The sequence below is a fragment of the Magnolia sinica genome, chromosome 12 (genome assembly GCF_029962835.1).
Source record: "Magnolia sinica isolate HGM2019 chromosome 12, MsV1, whole genome shotgun sequence".
NCBI lineage: Eukaryota > Viridiplantae > Streptophyta > Magnoliopsida > Magnoliales > Magnoliaceae > Magnolia > Magnolia sinica.
In genome coordinates this window covers 77,861,633-77,876,426 of record NC_080584.1, presented here as the reverse complement: position 1 = coordinate 77,876,426, position 14,794 = coordinate 77,861,633, and the positions used below count along the sequence as shown (strand labels likewise).

Genomic DNA, 14,794 nt, shown 5'->3' with positions numbered 1-14,794 from the left:
GCATTGCCTTAGTATGGCGCCCAGCACTCATTGCATTGTATTCATGATAAGTCTTGAAAAGGCTTGTGATATCCTCCTTGAGCATGATTCTCTTCTTGCATATCCCACTATTCTTTTGTGCACCGTTGTCACACACTTTCACCACCCTCTAAGCTTTTATAAGTTTATGCATGATTGATGCATGCAGGTGATCCTAGGCAGGTTCCTTAGAGCGGAAGAGCGTGGATTAGAGCTGAGCTTGAGGACCCAGTGTTGCTGACTTTCTCCCCTTTTCTATTATCTTCTGTATATCCTTTTGAACCTGATGTAAACTTGTAAAAGTTCAAATTCATAGTGAATTTTGTGATATATACCTTGTTATTCTTAGATATACTTGCTATGATCTTGGGTATGCTCATATTAGAAATTATTACACTGTTTTGGAAATCCTCCTTGTAGGATCCCAGGATCAGAACCTGCCTCAGGAGCCGAGAATGGGGTACTACGGAGGTCGTTGCGATCAAAACCGTCCATCAGGTTCCTTGTGAGTCCGGTTATCGAGTCTAGGGCGTGAAATGAGTTGGTATCAGAGCATGGCAAGTAATGCTGGAATAACTCAGGATAACATCGCATGTCTGCTTAGGGCATAGGACAAGTAGTGTCCTGAGAACTTTCCTTTCGCTCTGTATTGAGCCTATAATTGTCCTAATTCTTAGCATCATTGTTATTTTGTAGACGATGCCACCTAGACGTGGCACCCGAGGTCGCGCTACCCTTGGTTGTGTTGCCTGTGGACGAGGCACTCGAGATACCCGTCCTACTTGAACACATCCTGCTCCCGTTGTTGAGGATCTGATTCCTGAGATCCCGATCCAGCCTGTTCCTTCGGTTGAACCTGTAGCACCCGCTCCTTCAGTTGCTCCAACTCCCCCACCGGTTCCCCCTCCTTAGCTTGCTATTCCAGTTACAGAGGTTCCTACCCCATCGGCCGCACCTGTGCCTCCGACCAAGGCGAATTCCGCCCCTTCTTTTCTGACAGTACCTATAAGAGCCGAGTATTTTCAGCAATTGATACAGCTTGTACCTACTGCATTGCAGACCCGTCAGCCTGCTACCATCGAGGTTTCTAGGCAGTCTGACCTACCACGTGCTATGCGATAGCTCGAGAGTTCCGGCAGCATAATCCCCCTATGTTTAGCGGTGATCTTAACCCTTCTGCCGCCAAGGGATGGCGCACTAAGGTTGTGAGGATTTTTGACACTATACAGTGTCCTATGGATTAGACGGTATCCCTTATGACCTATCTTCTTTAGGGTGAGGCCTGTCATTAATGATCATCCGTATCCAGGATGGTCAGGCCTCAGTTCATTTGGACATGGGAGGAGTTTGTGGTCCGTTTTGACTAGAAGTTCTTCCCTGAGCACGTTCAGATCTTGCGGGCGATCGAGTTTGAGACTCTAACGCAGGGTGATTTGTCTGTATCTCAGTATAAGGCCCGTTTTTTAGCTTGTCTAGATTTGTTCCTCATCTCACCAGCGATGAGAAGATGAGAGCCCGTTGTTTTATAACTGGCTTACATCCTGCCCTTCGCAGCCATATAGTAGGGCATTGTTTGGAGATGTTTGACCAGGTCGTTTATCGAACACTAATTTATGAGGAGGATTGGGCTATGACCCAGAGGTTGAGAGAGTAGAGTTCCGGTGGAGATTGAAAGAGGAGAGCTCCAGCCGGCAGTTCTAGGCAGTACCGTCAGAAGAGATGGAGGGACAGATTAGGATTTCAGCAGCTTACAGTTCAGGCAGTAGCTTTATCATCATCTTCAATACTGCTAGCCACTTTATCTTTCGACCCCTTTTTCAATGTATGCTTTGGTTGTGGATAAGCCGGGCATCGAAGGCAAGGACCCACAATCATCGATCGGTGAAGTCGTTGAGGGTATTCTTCTTGTTTATGCTTGTGTTGCTCATGTTTTGTTTGATTCTAGTGCTTCTCATTCCTTTGTGGCCAAGTAGTTCTATCGATCGATCGGTATTCCATTGAAGTCCGTATCTGAGGCCTTGGCCATTTCAACAACCATAGGGAAGTCCGTTATGTTGAACCGTCGCTTCCCTTCTTACCCAATGTTAGTGGGCAAGATGTTTCTTCCTACCGATCTGTTCGTGATGACGATGACAGGATTTGACGTTATTCTGGGTATGGACTGGCTTGCAGAGTATGGTGCCGTCTTAGACTGTGTCGCAAGGACAGTCACGTTCCACATTCCAAGCTTGCCAATGTTCCAGTTAGTCACCGAGCCCAAAGGAGTGCCATTATCTAGTTTCTTGGCTTCTATCGTCAAGGGTTCTGTGGCAGAGTGTATTAAGCAGCTGCCAGTTGTTTGCGAGTACCCGGTTGTGTTCCAGGAGATTCCGAGTTTGCCACCGCATCAAGAGGTGGAGTTTTAGATTGATTTGGTGCCCAGTACCGCACTATCTCGAAGGCCCCCTACCGGATGGCACCGTTGGAGTTGAGGGAATTGTAGAATCAGTTGGATGAGCTTCGGTAGTTAGGTTTTATTCATCCCAGCAGTTCACCTTAGAGAGCCCCGGTGTTATTTGTGAAGAAGAAGGATGGTTCGTTGTGGTTCTGTGTGGACTATCGCGAGCTCGACAGAGTCACCATCAAGAACCAATACCCGCTTTTCCATATTGATGATTTGTTCGATCAGTTACAGGAGGCACAGTATTTTTTCAAGATAGACTTGTGCTCCGGTTACCATCAGATTCGGGTCCGAGAGGAGGACATTTCGAAGATGACTTTCCGGACACGCTATGGTCACTTTGAGTTCCTGGTTATATCGTTTGGACTGACCAATGCGCCCGCCGTATTCATGCAGCTGATGAACGAGGTTTTTCAGCCATTCCTTGATCAGTTCGTGGTGGTATTCATTGATGATATTCTTGTATATTCGAGGACCCGAGAGGACCATGCTAAGCACTTGTAGATTGTTCTGGAGACCCTCTGTGCCCACCAGCTATATATGAAGCTGGAGAAGTGCGAGTTTTGGCAGGAGGAGATAAAGTTCCTTGGTCATGTAGTGACGAGGGAGGGTGTCGTTGTAGACCCTTCGAAGGTTGATGCAGTGCGTCAGTGGGGCAAGCCCACGAACGCGTTTGAGATCCATAGCTTCCTTAGTCTAGGGGGATATTACCGACGGTTTATCAAGGGTTTCTCCCGTATTGCAGCACCGCTGACCCGGTTGACGCGGAAGGGCGTCAAGTTCATTTGGAGTGACGCCTACGAGGAGGTATTTACGGAGTGGAAGGACCACCTCACATCTGCTCCTATTCTCACTCTTCCTTATAGGAGTGAGGGTTTTGTTCTTTTTACCGATGCTTTCAGAGTTGGCTTGGGTGTTGTACTGATGTAGCACGGGAAGCCAGTGGCATATGCCTCGTGCTAGCTCAAAGTCCATGAGCTGAGCTACCCCACTCATGATTTGGAACTTACAGTAGTTATCTTCGCACTGAAGGTGTGGAGGCATTATCTATATGGGGTCAGGTTCGAGCTCTTCTCGGATCATAAGAGCTTAAAGTATCTGTTTTCGTAGTCTGAGTTGAACTTGTGTCATAGGTGATGGATGGAGCTGTTGAAGGACTATGATTTTGATCTTCAGTACCACCCGGGCAAGGTGAACGTGGTGACAGATGCATTCAGCCGTCAGCCATGAGGCTTGATGGAACATATGATGGTTCGACAGTGGTAAATACTCGAGGTTGTTTCAGAGTATGACTTTGAGTTCGGTCTGTAATCTTTTATTATTCAACTTTCGAGCTTGTCGATTCAATCCTCTTTGGTGGCTAGGGTGATCGAGGCTCAGCAGACAGATGAGTTACTTCAGGAGTACCGAGTAGAGGCTGCATCCATGGAGCAGTCAGACTGGCAAATTGGTTCTGATGGTGGATTACACTTTAGAGGTCGATTGTGTGTCCCAGACGTGCCAGAGTTACATTGTGATCTGATGACTGAGGCACACTGAGACTTACTATTCACCCGGGCTCCACAAAGATGTATCATGATATGAGGAGGCAGTACTTCAGGAAGGGGATGAAGCACTAGATTATGAGTTTTGTGGCCAAGCGTGACACATGCCAGCGTGTCAAGGCCGATCATCAGAGACCCCCTAGTCCATTGCAGTCGTTAAACGTTCCAAAGTGGAAGTGGGAGCACGTATCGATGGACTTCATTGTAGGTTTACCGAGGACTCAGCGTGGTCACGATACCATCTGGGTTATCGTCGATCGTCTGACGAAGTCGGCTCATTTTATTCCAATACGTGCTTCCTAGTTGATGGACTGACTTGCAAAGGTTTTCATTGAGGAGATTGTAAGACTGCACGACGTCCCAGTTTCAATCATTTTAGACCGAGACTCTAGATTTATGTCTCAGTTTTGGAGGAGTTTTCAGCAGGCGCTAGGAGTCACTTTGCGTTTTAGCACTGCTTATCATCAGCAGATGGATGAGCAAACCGAAAGGGTCAACCAGATCCTTGAGGATATGCTCAGAGCTTGTGTGATTGACTTCCCGGGGAGTTGGGATGAGTACATGCGCCTTGTCGAGTTTGCGTACAACAACAGTTATCAGGCGACTATCGGCATAGCTCCTTTTGAGGCACTTTATGGCAGACCATGCAGATCTCCTAGTTGTTGGACCGAGATTGGAGAGCGTTATCTCTTAAGTCCCGAGCTTGTGCAGTAGACATCAGAGGCTATTGTTGTTATTAAGTAGAGGATGCACATAGCTCAGAGCCGACAGAAAAGTTTTGTTGATCGTCGGTGTCGACCCCTCGAGTTCATAGTCAGGGACATGGTATATCTTAAGGTCTCGCCTATGAAGGGCGTGGTACTCTTTGATGTGAAGGGCAAGCTCGTCCCGAGATTTATTGGACCTTTTGAGATTACCGAGCGCGTGGGCATTGTGGCCTATAGGCTTGCCTTACCTCCTGAGTTGTCCGCGATCCACGACGCGTTCCATGTTTCTATGTTGCGGAAGTGTAGGTCAGAAACTATTCCTGTGATTGATTTGCATGTACTTGAGGTCCTTAAGGATGCTTTTTATATTGAGCAGTCAATTCGTATTCTTGATCGAAAGGAGCAAATCCTCAAGTCCAAGGTCATTCCCTTGGTGAAGATACAATGGGGTCATCATTGGGAGGCCAAGGCATGTTGGGAGCATAAGGCCAAGATTAGAGAGCGTTATCCCTATTTATTCGATGATTGATTGCTTGTATTGCTTGCATTGCCTTCTCTTATGTTTGATGATTGAGGTATATATATGACGATGTTTATGCATTTTGTTGTTTCAGTTTTGTCAATTTCAAGGATGAAATTTCTTTATTGGTGAGGAGGATTGTGAGATCCGACCCTAGTTCGCATGTGTGCAAGTATGTGTGTGAGTATGCATATTCCATCCATTTTGGTCCCGTGGTCTTACCGGTCAAATTCTGGCAACCCGCGACCCTCAAATTGTGTTTGCAGTCATCCTTGAGTTCGGTCACGTAGGCCCGACTCGGATCGACCCTAAACCTATGCCATCTCGATTGTATCGTCACCGCGGTTCCAACGCCGCGTCTCGTGCGTAAATCCGAGGTGTCCATCAAAAGTTGTAGGCTACACATTATTTGGGCCATCAATCATGATGTGGGGCCCACTTTACCCATATGTACGTTTTTCCATGTAGGCCCACCCTAGGTTCCATGTGCCTATCCTAGTCTCGTGCCTAGCCTACCCTACACCTCCCTATAGCTAGCAATGATAGAAGTTCTCTAACCTAGGCAAGGATAGCCTCTTTTCTAGAAACTCATGATGTGTTGCTCTAACACAAGTCCTCTTTTCTAGCAAAAATCTAGATTTTTCTCTTTTCAAGAGAGAAAACTCATCATTCTCCTCCTCTTTCTAGAAATCCCATTATTTCTAATTTGTTATACCTCTCTCATTCCTCCTCTTTCTCTCTCTCATTCTCTCATTCTCCTCTCCTCCTAGCGAAAACTTCCAGCTCCTTCTCCCCTCTTCTCCAGCCCTTTCTTCCCTCATTTCCTCTCCATCTAGTCATTAGCAACCCATCTACAACCTTTAATCATCTTCCTCTTGAAGCTTAGTACCTAGATCTTAGAGTTTGAAGGCATATTTCCATGTGGGTGCTCTCCTTAACTTCTTCTCTCTTTCTTCTCTTTTCTTTCTTTTCCTTACATGCATGGAAGTATGTATAACCCACCAATCCATTGTGGAGGTCCTACATGGTTCCAAGGATGAGGCCATGGGCCTGGATCTTCCATATTTCTATCCATGGTGGGCCATTCTCCATGAACCCACTATGATGTTTTCTCCTTCTCATTTCTTACACCCCATGGGCCATCTAGACCTTTCATGCATGTGGGAAAAAGGATTCCTACCCTCTAACAAGTTCCTTTGATGCATTATAGCATGCATATATCATAACATAGTGAACGGTGTGGATTTGGGTGTGGGAGGTCCATTAGTGGCGGGACCTTCCACCAATGACCGATTGCTTCTTCCTACTCCCTTTCTCTCTATTTTTCTCCTATGTATTCTGATGATGTGTGGTCCACTAAGGAGAGGTCAGTAACATCTCAGACCCTTAGCTAGATAGGAAGTCCAAGCCCACTTTGACTAGATGTCCAAGCCCACCATGCATACATAGTTTGGGTGGCCTCCAAAATGGCTTTTTCATGGAGGTCTGAGTGAGCTCATGGGTCTGAAATTTTGTTAACCCATCAAGGTGGACCCCACATGTTGAATCAGGGCCATAAAACCTTTGATTAATTTATATGGGCTGAAATATGGACAGCATATGTTGCTATCCAGATTTCAGGCCTAGTTTGAGCATGACTATTGAGTTAATATTTGGATCTATTTGTATGCCCTTTTCTCTCAAAATTTCTTTGGGGTTTTTCTGAGGCATGGACCCCACCTAGATGTAGGATAGGCCCCACATCATTTAACCCTTGATTGATGCCTATGGGATGGGCCAAAGTAGGCTGGACGTCCAGAAATTTCTGGACAGTCCAGCAATGTTGCATGTTGGATTAGAGCCTATTGTACCTTGAATTTTGGGGAAGTGGGCTGCTCCAGTGGACCCCACCTGCTGTTCTTACATGAGAGTACCAAACCCACCTATTTTTTCAGTGAATTGAGAGACCTATGCCCACCCCATGAGGTGCTAATCATGGGGACAACAACATTGTGCAATAGCAGATTTGTTTTGGAAAACAATGCTGTCCAGAATTTGTATCAATTAAATAAAATACTTTTACCACTTCAAAAATTATAAAATTTTGTATGGGGATGGCCCACCTATAGTAGGATACACCTACAAAATTTCAGGACAGATGGATATCTGTACTCACCATGGAAATAGCTAAACCGGCCCACTATATTCTGGTGTCCAGATCAGGCAGAATCTCAGGACAGATTGTTTTCTTAAAATGAATTAAAATATTTATAGTTATCCAAATCCTGAAATTTTTCATAGAGGTGGCCCACTCATGTTAGGACCCACCTACAAATTTTTTGGGGCCAATGGACCCCTGTGCACACCGTGGTAAGGGCTGGACCGGCCCACCACGTTGGGACGTCCAGGTCAGTCTGATTTTCTGGACAGACTGACTTCTATAAATTAATTAAAGTACTTCTTGTTATTCAAAAACTATGAAATTTTTTTAAAATGTGGCTCACCCAAGGAAGTGTCACCTTACAAAATTTTACACCCAACAGACATTTAAGCTGACCGTAGTATGGACGGGAGTGGCCCACTAGGCAGGGACGCCCAGGGTGGGGCGTCCAGCCTGGGCTGGCCATCTAACCTGCTTCGTGGGCCCATCTTGATGTGTTGTATACCACACCACCCATCCATGTGGGGTCCTTAGGGGATTTATCATCCTCCCCTTTTTTGGTATTCAATTGGGGCTCATTAGGTGGATTTTTGGGCCAGATACCCCGGACCCATAGGGCTACCTACACATGGGACATCCCTGCCTTAGACTACTGCTAGGCCTGCATTCCAACGTCCTGGCCCACTTGATATATGTGTTGCATATCCTCTCTCATCTGGTGGGGCCCACAGTAATGTGTGTGGGCCATCAGGGATTAAATATCTAAGAAATACTTTTATTGTTGGACTCCAACCAACCCAGAAATTTAGGTGGGCTGGAATTTGGTAATGGGCCCAATGTTACCACCTATAAATGAATTGGGGCAGTATGGCCCACTAGATGTGAAGAGAACTTAGATCAGCTATCCTACCCTTCTCTACAGCATTTTGGGGTGTGATTAGGTCCCAGCTAAGGCCCACCCAAGTTGAGTTTTATTGGAATGTTGCGTGTGATTAGTTGACTAATTCCTTAGGCCTTGTAGACTAGATCCTTTTAGTAGGCCCACTGACCTTTGGGCCTATACTCTTCTACCTATTGTGATGGGTTTAAGGGCTACAGTATGTAAGTTGTTGGGCCTTTTGGCTGCCCACTAAATTGACCCTATACTTGGGCTAGGATATGAGGCCCAACTCGCTTGTGTTAAGTGCAAAACGGCCCATGTGAATGAACTATTGGGCCGCCCATGAGGCCCACCACAATATGTGGATTTATGATGGATGGGCCCAACCTTGCTTGAGGGCCCACTATACTGTCTATGAGTTGGGCTCGTGTATAGCCCATTAGGCTACATATTGCTTAGGCCTTAGACCTTATTTTATATGCGTAGCGGGCTACCTTTTGGGACCTAGTTGAGGTTAGATGTCCTCTTTAGTGGCCCTAAGGTATGCCCATAAGGCCCTTATAGGTGGTTGAAGGCCCACCTTGGACCTTGTTAGGCTCGTCTCCTCCTTGAGGATTTATGATTCTCCTAGCTTATGTTATACCAAAGTATTAGGCCCCCACTAGAAGACTTCACTTCTCCTTAATACCTATCTATGTACCTAGACCTTGTCCCTCCTTAGGATGGAGGAATACATTCTACAGGTAGCATACGTACATCATTATGACCCATATGCATCATCTGTATGAATTGATTGCATTTTATGATAGTCATTGAGGGATGGAGTTTCTCCCCTTGTGCACATTGAGTGCTTAAAGCTTGTGCATAATCTGTATGCGTGACTCTTGCATTGGCATCGCATTTCATGATGATACTACCCTTGCTCATCAGGGCCTTGCCTCCACAGGGACATTTGTGGATGGCCGTATGTGTGAACACCATAAATATTACTTAAGCATATCAGGTGCATAGGATGCCCATGAGTGAAATTCCTAAAACTTCCATGGTACCAAGGATCTGCCCCAACGCCATGACTGAGTGGAAACTATGAGCGCACAAGGGCCTTATACTATTAGGCTGCGACTCCCACTGTGATGTAGTCGGTTGGGTAGGGATGTGGCCCTCTCTCTCTCTCGCTAACATTTTCAAAACCCCCTTTCGCCGCAAGAAGGAGAAGAAGGAGAAGGAGAAGGAGGAGAAGAAGAAGCACAGTTAGTCCCTCTCTCTCTCTCTATCTCTCTATTTCAAAAATTTGTTGCGTTTGGATGCTCAATCCTTCAATCCCTATGAATGGAAACTGATCATGTCGCCTTAAATCCTTCAATCCCTATGCATTCTTTCAATCCTTCAATCCGCATTCCCCTCTCTCTGTTTCTGGAATCTAAAAATGCTTTGTGGGCTCCACCATAATATGTGTATGTGGGCCATTCATTTTTCCAGTTCATTTTAGGGCATGAGATTAAAAGTCCGGAAGAGCCAAATCTCAGGTGGACCACACCATAGGAAACTGTGGTGATTGAACGCCACCATTAAATACTTCCTAATTAAGGTTATAAGAATCCCTCGTTTTGTGATTTTTGATTTTTTTTAAGGTGCGTTTTTGGATCTGTTTTCATATACATAATAACATTTGTGTATGTGCTTGTTTGCTTTTTTTACATCGTGGGTTGTTCTATAGGCGGGTAGTTGGGTGTATGTAGTATTGGGACTAAAACGTCTGCCCCGTTGGCTAATATGTTGTGTGCCTCATGAGATGAACATGTCCATTACATAAGACTCCCATCTGATTCACTTTGTTAGCTAATTTCGATCTGGTATTTATTTAATCATAGAAGATGGGACATTTCATTTTCTGTTTTGTTTGTTTAATTGATACTCTGGTAGTGCATGCTTGATCTAAAGGCACATTGAATGAATTGTGGAGTTGTGAGTCGGATTTGTTGAGCATTTCTAGCTCTTTTTCATCTACTATAGTTTTTTGGGTGTTTTTCATTTCTGACCGTCCAATACTATCCCTCTTATCCAATGATCAGGTACCCAAATAAGGATGATTGTTGTTCATGATGGATCTAAATTAGCACATGGATCATCTACCACCCTCTTCCAGAGTATCAAACTTTTCTCTTTGGGTTGTTTTACATGCTGTCCGTGTGCGTTTGGTCGGATAATCCAATAAAATCTAATCAAAACAGAGGAAAGATGCTTGTGGATGTATGAGATTCATTTAACCCACATGGTGATTGTGTGAGATTTAGTTCAATTTACATTGAAATTCAGAATGGAAATGTCCCAGTGAAGGGATGAATAAGCTGCTACAAGATTGGTTTGGTTTAGGTTCCCTCACTGATTATGAAAATATCTATCGAAAATCAGGTTCCCTCATTATGAAAATATCTAGTTTTCTTCTCCAATTTAGCCCATTGGAGGTGGTTACTTCCATTTATAGTCATGCCGGAACTATTCGAAGCCCGAGCCAAATTGTTTATGGCTATTTGAATTCTGAAGGAAATAAAGGAACCATGTAATCTGAAAAATCTTGGCATGGCATTCCTTAGTAAATCATTACAAATGAGCAGCTTTTTTCAACATGTCTCTAGTCATTTGCATTGTGGGATTAAAGTCAACCTTGGGAGGTGCTTCCATCTGTAGCAAGGTCTATTATTTATGGTGTGGTCTGCACCCTTAAAAATTGTGGTGAAACAAACCATGCTAACCATCAAAACTTGTTCGATTGGTTCCAAGTGTAGTTAACTATAAATGAGTAGTAATTATTTACATTTTCATTATGCATGAATTAAATTAATTTGCGTTATGGCATGCGATATAAGTTTCGGATTTTTTTTTTAAAGGTCCACTCCAATGTTTATTTGCTATCCAACATGTTGAATTATGTTAGACATATCTGGATTAAGGGAAAACATAAATATCATCTTAATCTAAAACTTTATTACCCTAATAAGTTCTTAACAGTGGGTGTTCAATTACCATCTTACCTTTGGTGTGGTCTACTTGAGATTTGAATCTACCTCATTTTTTGACAATTAGCTGGAAAAATGGATTGACTATTGATGTGAATGCTAACAGGTTCAAATGTAACCATGTTGATGCAAATCCTAACAAGTTCAAATGTAACCATGTGCAGCATTCAATATTCAATCAATTTCCCTTTAAGATTCAATAAAAAGAGAGAGAGAGGAAAAAAAAAAGGATTCCACTCTTCACTATATTACTTTTCTAATGGGTATCTTTGGAAGATTGGAAGAATGGAGCTTTAGGATCATCATGCTCTATGCATTGGAATAAAGCAAACAATTATTCAAATCTCCAAGCACACAATTCCAATGTTTGCAGAATAACATGTCTGGTCCCATTGGTAGAGACTGCCCACACCCAATTTGCTTGAGATGCTACTAAATGTGGTATCCACTTGTGAAGTTGCTAAAGATCATGTGAAGAGTATGAGTATGCATGAAAAAATAATAATCTTGGAAATATTAGATATTTAAAAAAAAAATCTATGGGTGTGAATACTCATGTTTATTCAATAAAGATTTTATAAGTACTTGATATATTAGAATTGCATGCGAGACTTTTCATCTATCCAAGTGGTTTAAGATTTTACTTACAAATTACATTATTAATTTATTGTAAAAATGTAATGATTGTAAACTCCTTAATACGTTGTATTTGGTAGATAATATTTGTCTAGGTTCAATCATCTGATAGCACTTCCTTCATTTCCAACTTTGAGGAGGATGATACATTAGGCCAATTTCCAACTTTAATTTTTGGTAAGGTGCAGGTTGAAAATAGACCCCTTGGTTAATCGAGATTCAGCTGTAATGAATAGGGAGTGGATGATACTAAGTTTCCCAAACCCACGTTTTATTTCTGGAATAAGAAGTTTTTCAAAGTTTACATAAGAAAACCTTCTTAGTAGAGAATTCGTTCCTTGTCCATGCACCACTTGCAGATGTGCACGTTTTTTGATTTCTTATGATGATGTGGAAATACATCTAATGAAAAATGGATTCGACCCAAGCTATAGGGTTTGGAATATGCATGGGGAGCATGTATCACCTAAGTGTACTGTATGTGAATCAAGTTCCTAACAATACCATAGTGTCCCGAACTTAAATGAGGTTCACAACGCGATCATTCAAGAACTTGGTGGTAATAACCTAGATGAAGTTATATAGGATGAGCCGAATGTGACCCCTATACTTGAAGGCGTCTTTGGAGAAAATGAAACTAATGATTTTAAAGCAAATCTACGAGACGCAATGACTGAGCTATACCCTGGGGCCCAAGATTTCACCATGCTGACTTTCATTGTACAACTTTTCAAATTAAAGGTGAATCATGGATAGAGTGAAAAAAGTTTTACAGAGCTCCTTCAACTACTAAATAAGGTGTTACCTTCTGGTAATAAGGCCCCAACTAATACCTACCAAGCGAAGAAGATCATATAAAGTTGGGTCTTGATTATGTGAAAATTCATGCTTGTCCAAATGACTACATCTTATACTGGAGAGAGAATGAGATGAAAATCATTTGTCCAAATTGTAAAACTCTTAAGTACAAGACTAAAATGGATTCTGAGAGAAAACAATCTCAAATACCTGTGAAGGTGTTAAGGTTGTTTCCATTAACACCAAGGCTATAAAGAATGGTGAGTGTGCCATGGTTGGCGAAAGAAATGTCTTAGCACTCAACCAAGAAACTTCAACATGAAAAGATGGAGCATCCCGCTTATTCTATTGCATGTAAGAATCTTGATGACAAGTGTGTAGAGATTTTACAGTTGAGCCTCACAATGTTTGATTGGGTTTGGCTACAGATAGGTTTAACCCATTCGGTGCTTTCAGTACGTCGTATAGTTCATGGCCCGTTTGTGTGTGACATACAACCTTCTACCAAAGCTTTGCATGAAACCTCAGTTTACTATGTTGACTTTGCTCATTGAGGGACCACGACAATCGGAAAAGGATATTAACGTTTATTTACATCCATTGATTGATGAACTACAAAAGTTATGATGAAAAGGGGTCACGACGTTCAATGCATACCATGAAAACAAATTCAACATGCGTGTCATTCTGCTCTGGACAATCCATGACTTTCCAGCATATGGTAACGTTTCTATTTGTAAGACCAAGGGTAAGTATGGTTGTCCTATATGTGGTCCCAACACAGATTCTTTGCGACTTCAATATAGAAAGAAACATGTTTATATGGGCCATAAACGATGGTTGCCAGTGTTAGAACAAGCTAGGAAGGACATAAGTACTAGTACGTTTAACAAGAAGGTGGAGATACGACGTCAACCGATCTGTCTGGATGGGATTAAGGTCAAAAGACAAATTACAAACTTGAATATGCACTGGAGGAAGACTGGGAAGAGTAATATAAGGGGTATTTATGGAGGCCAACAAGAGCTAGCAGATGATGTTGAATCACCATGGTTCTTCAAACAGTCTATATTATTTGATCTGGAGTATTGGAAAGATATTCCCGCGCGTCACAACCTTGATGTTATGCATATTGAGAAAAATATATCTAAAATCCTTGTTGCCTTGATGTTGAACACGCCTGGCAAAACTAAGGATGATGCTAATGCGCGTAGGGACCTGAAACAATTGGGAATTAAGAAGCGTCTATGGCTAAAAAAGAACAATGGCAAGGTAATTCATAAACAAGGTCCTTTCTATCTAAGAAAAGAAGAGAAAAAGCTTTTCATCCAGACTTTGCATGAGTTGTGTGTTCCGATCGATTTTAGTGCGAATTGGAGGACCATCGTAAAGGAACATTATGTGGATTTAAAGGAAATGAAGTCTCATTCTTACCATGTATTGATGCAACATTTGCTCCCAGTTCTCATCTAGCATGCATTCAGGGATAGGAAGATCATTCGTCCTATAATTACAAGCTTTTGCACCTTCTTTAATGCCTTGTGCTCGACAACCGTAGACCTTTAAACACTCCTTACCCTCGAGAGGAGCATGGCTAGGACATTATGTTAACTTGAGACTATATGCCCGCCACTGATATTTGTCATTATGATGCATTTGTCAGTCCATTTGGCTTATGAGGCTCACATATGTGGTCCTGTATACTATCAATGGATGTATCCATTCGAAAGGTACACTGTGAGCTTAATAAGAATAAATTGGCTTAACATCTACAGTTGCATGTATATATAATGTATCATTAACTTTGTCAGGTTTATGAAGACATTTAAGGCCTATGTCTATAATAAGACACGACCTAAGGGTTGTATTGCAAAGCAGTATATCCAAGAGGAGACAATTATATTCTACAACCAATATAAAGGAAAACAAAAAACAAGCCTATTGAAAAAGCTGGAAAAACAGTTTAACGGAATCATTCCAGGACTACGTAAGTTGCAAGATATCGTTGACAATAACCCTAATGATGATGATGTTGGTCGAGTAGGTTCGGGTCAAAGTATTATCCTAGCGGGTATCGAATACGAACAAGCTCGT

The 14,794-nt window shown here is 42.7% G+C and overlaps 1 non-coding gene across 1 annotated transcript; it reads left to right on the top strand.

Moving 5' to 3' along the window:
- Positions 1 to 10,029: 10,029 nt before the first annotated feature.
- On the top strand, positions 10,030 to 10,134 carry LOC131222207 (small nucleolar RNA snoR99). Its single transcript, XR_009159915.1, has one exon. It is a non-coding gene; the product is annotated as a small nucleolar RNA snoR99 (small nucleolar RNA).
- Positions 10,135 to 14,794: the final 4,660 nt, after the last annotated feature.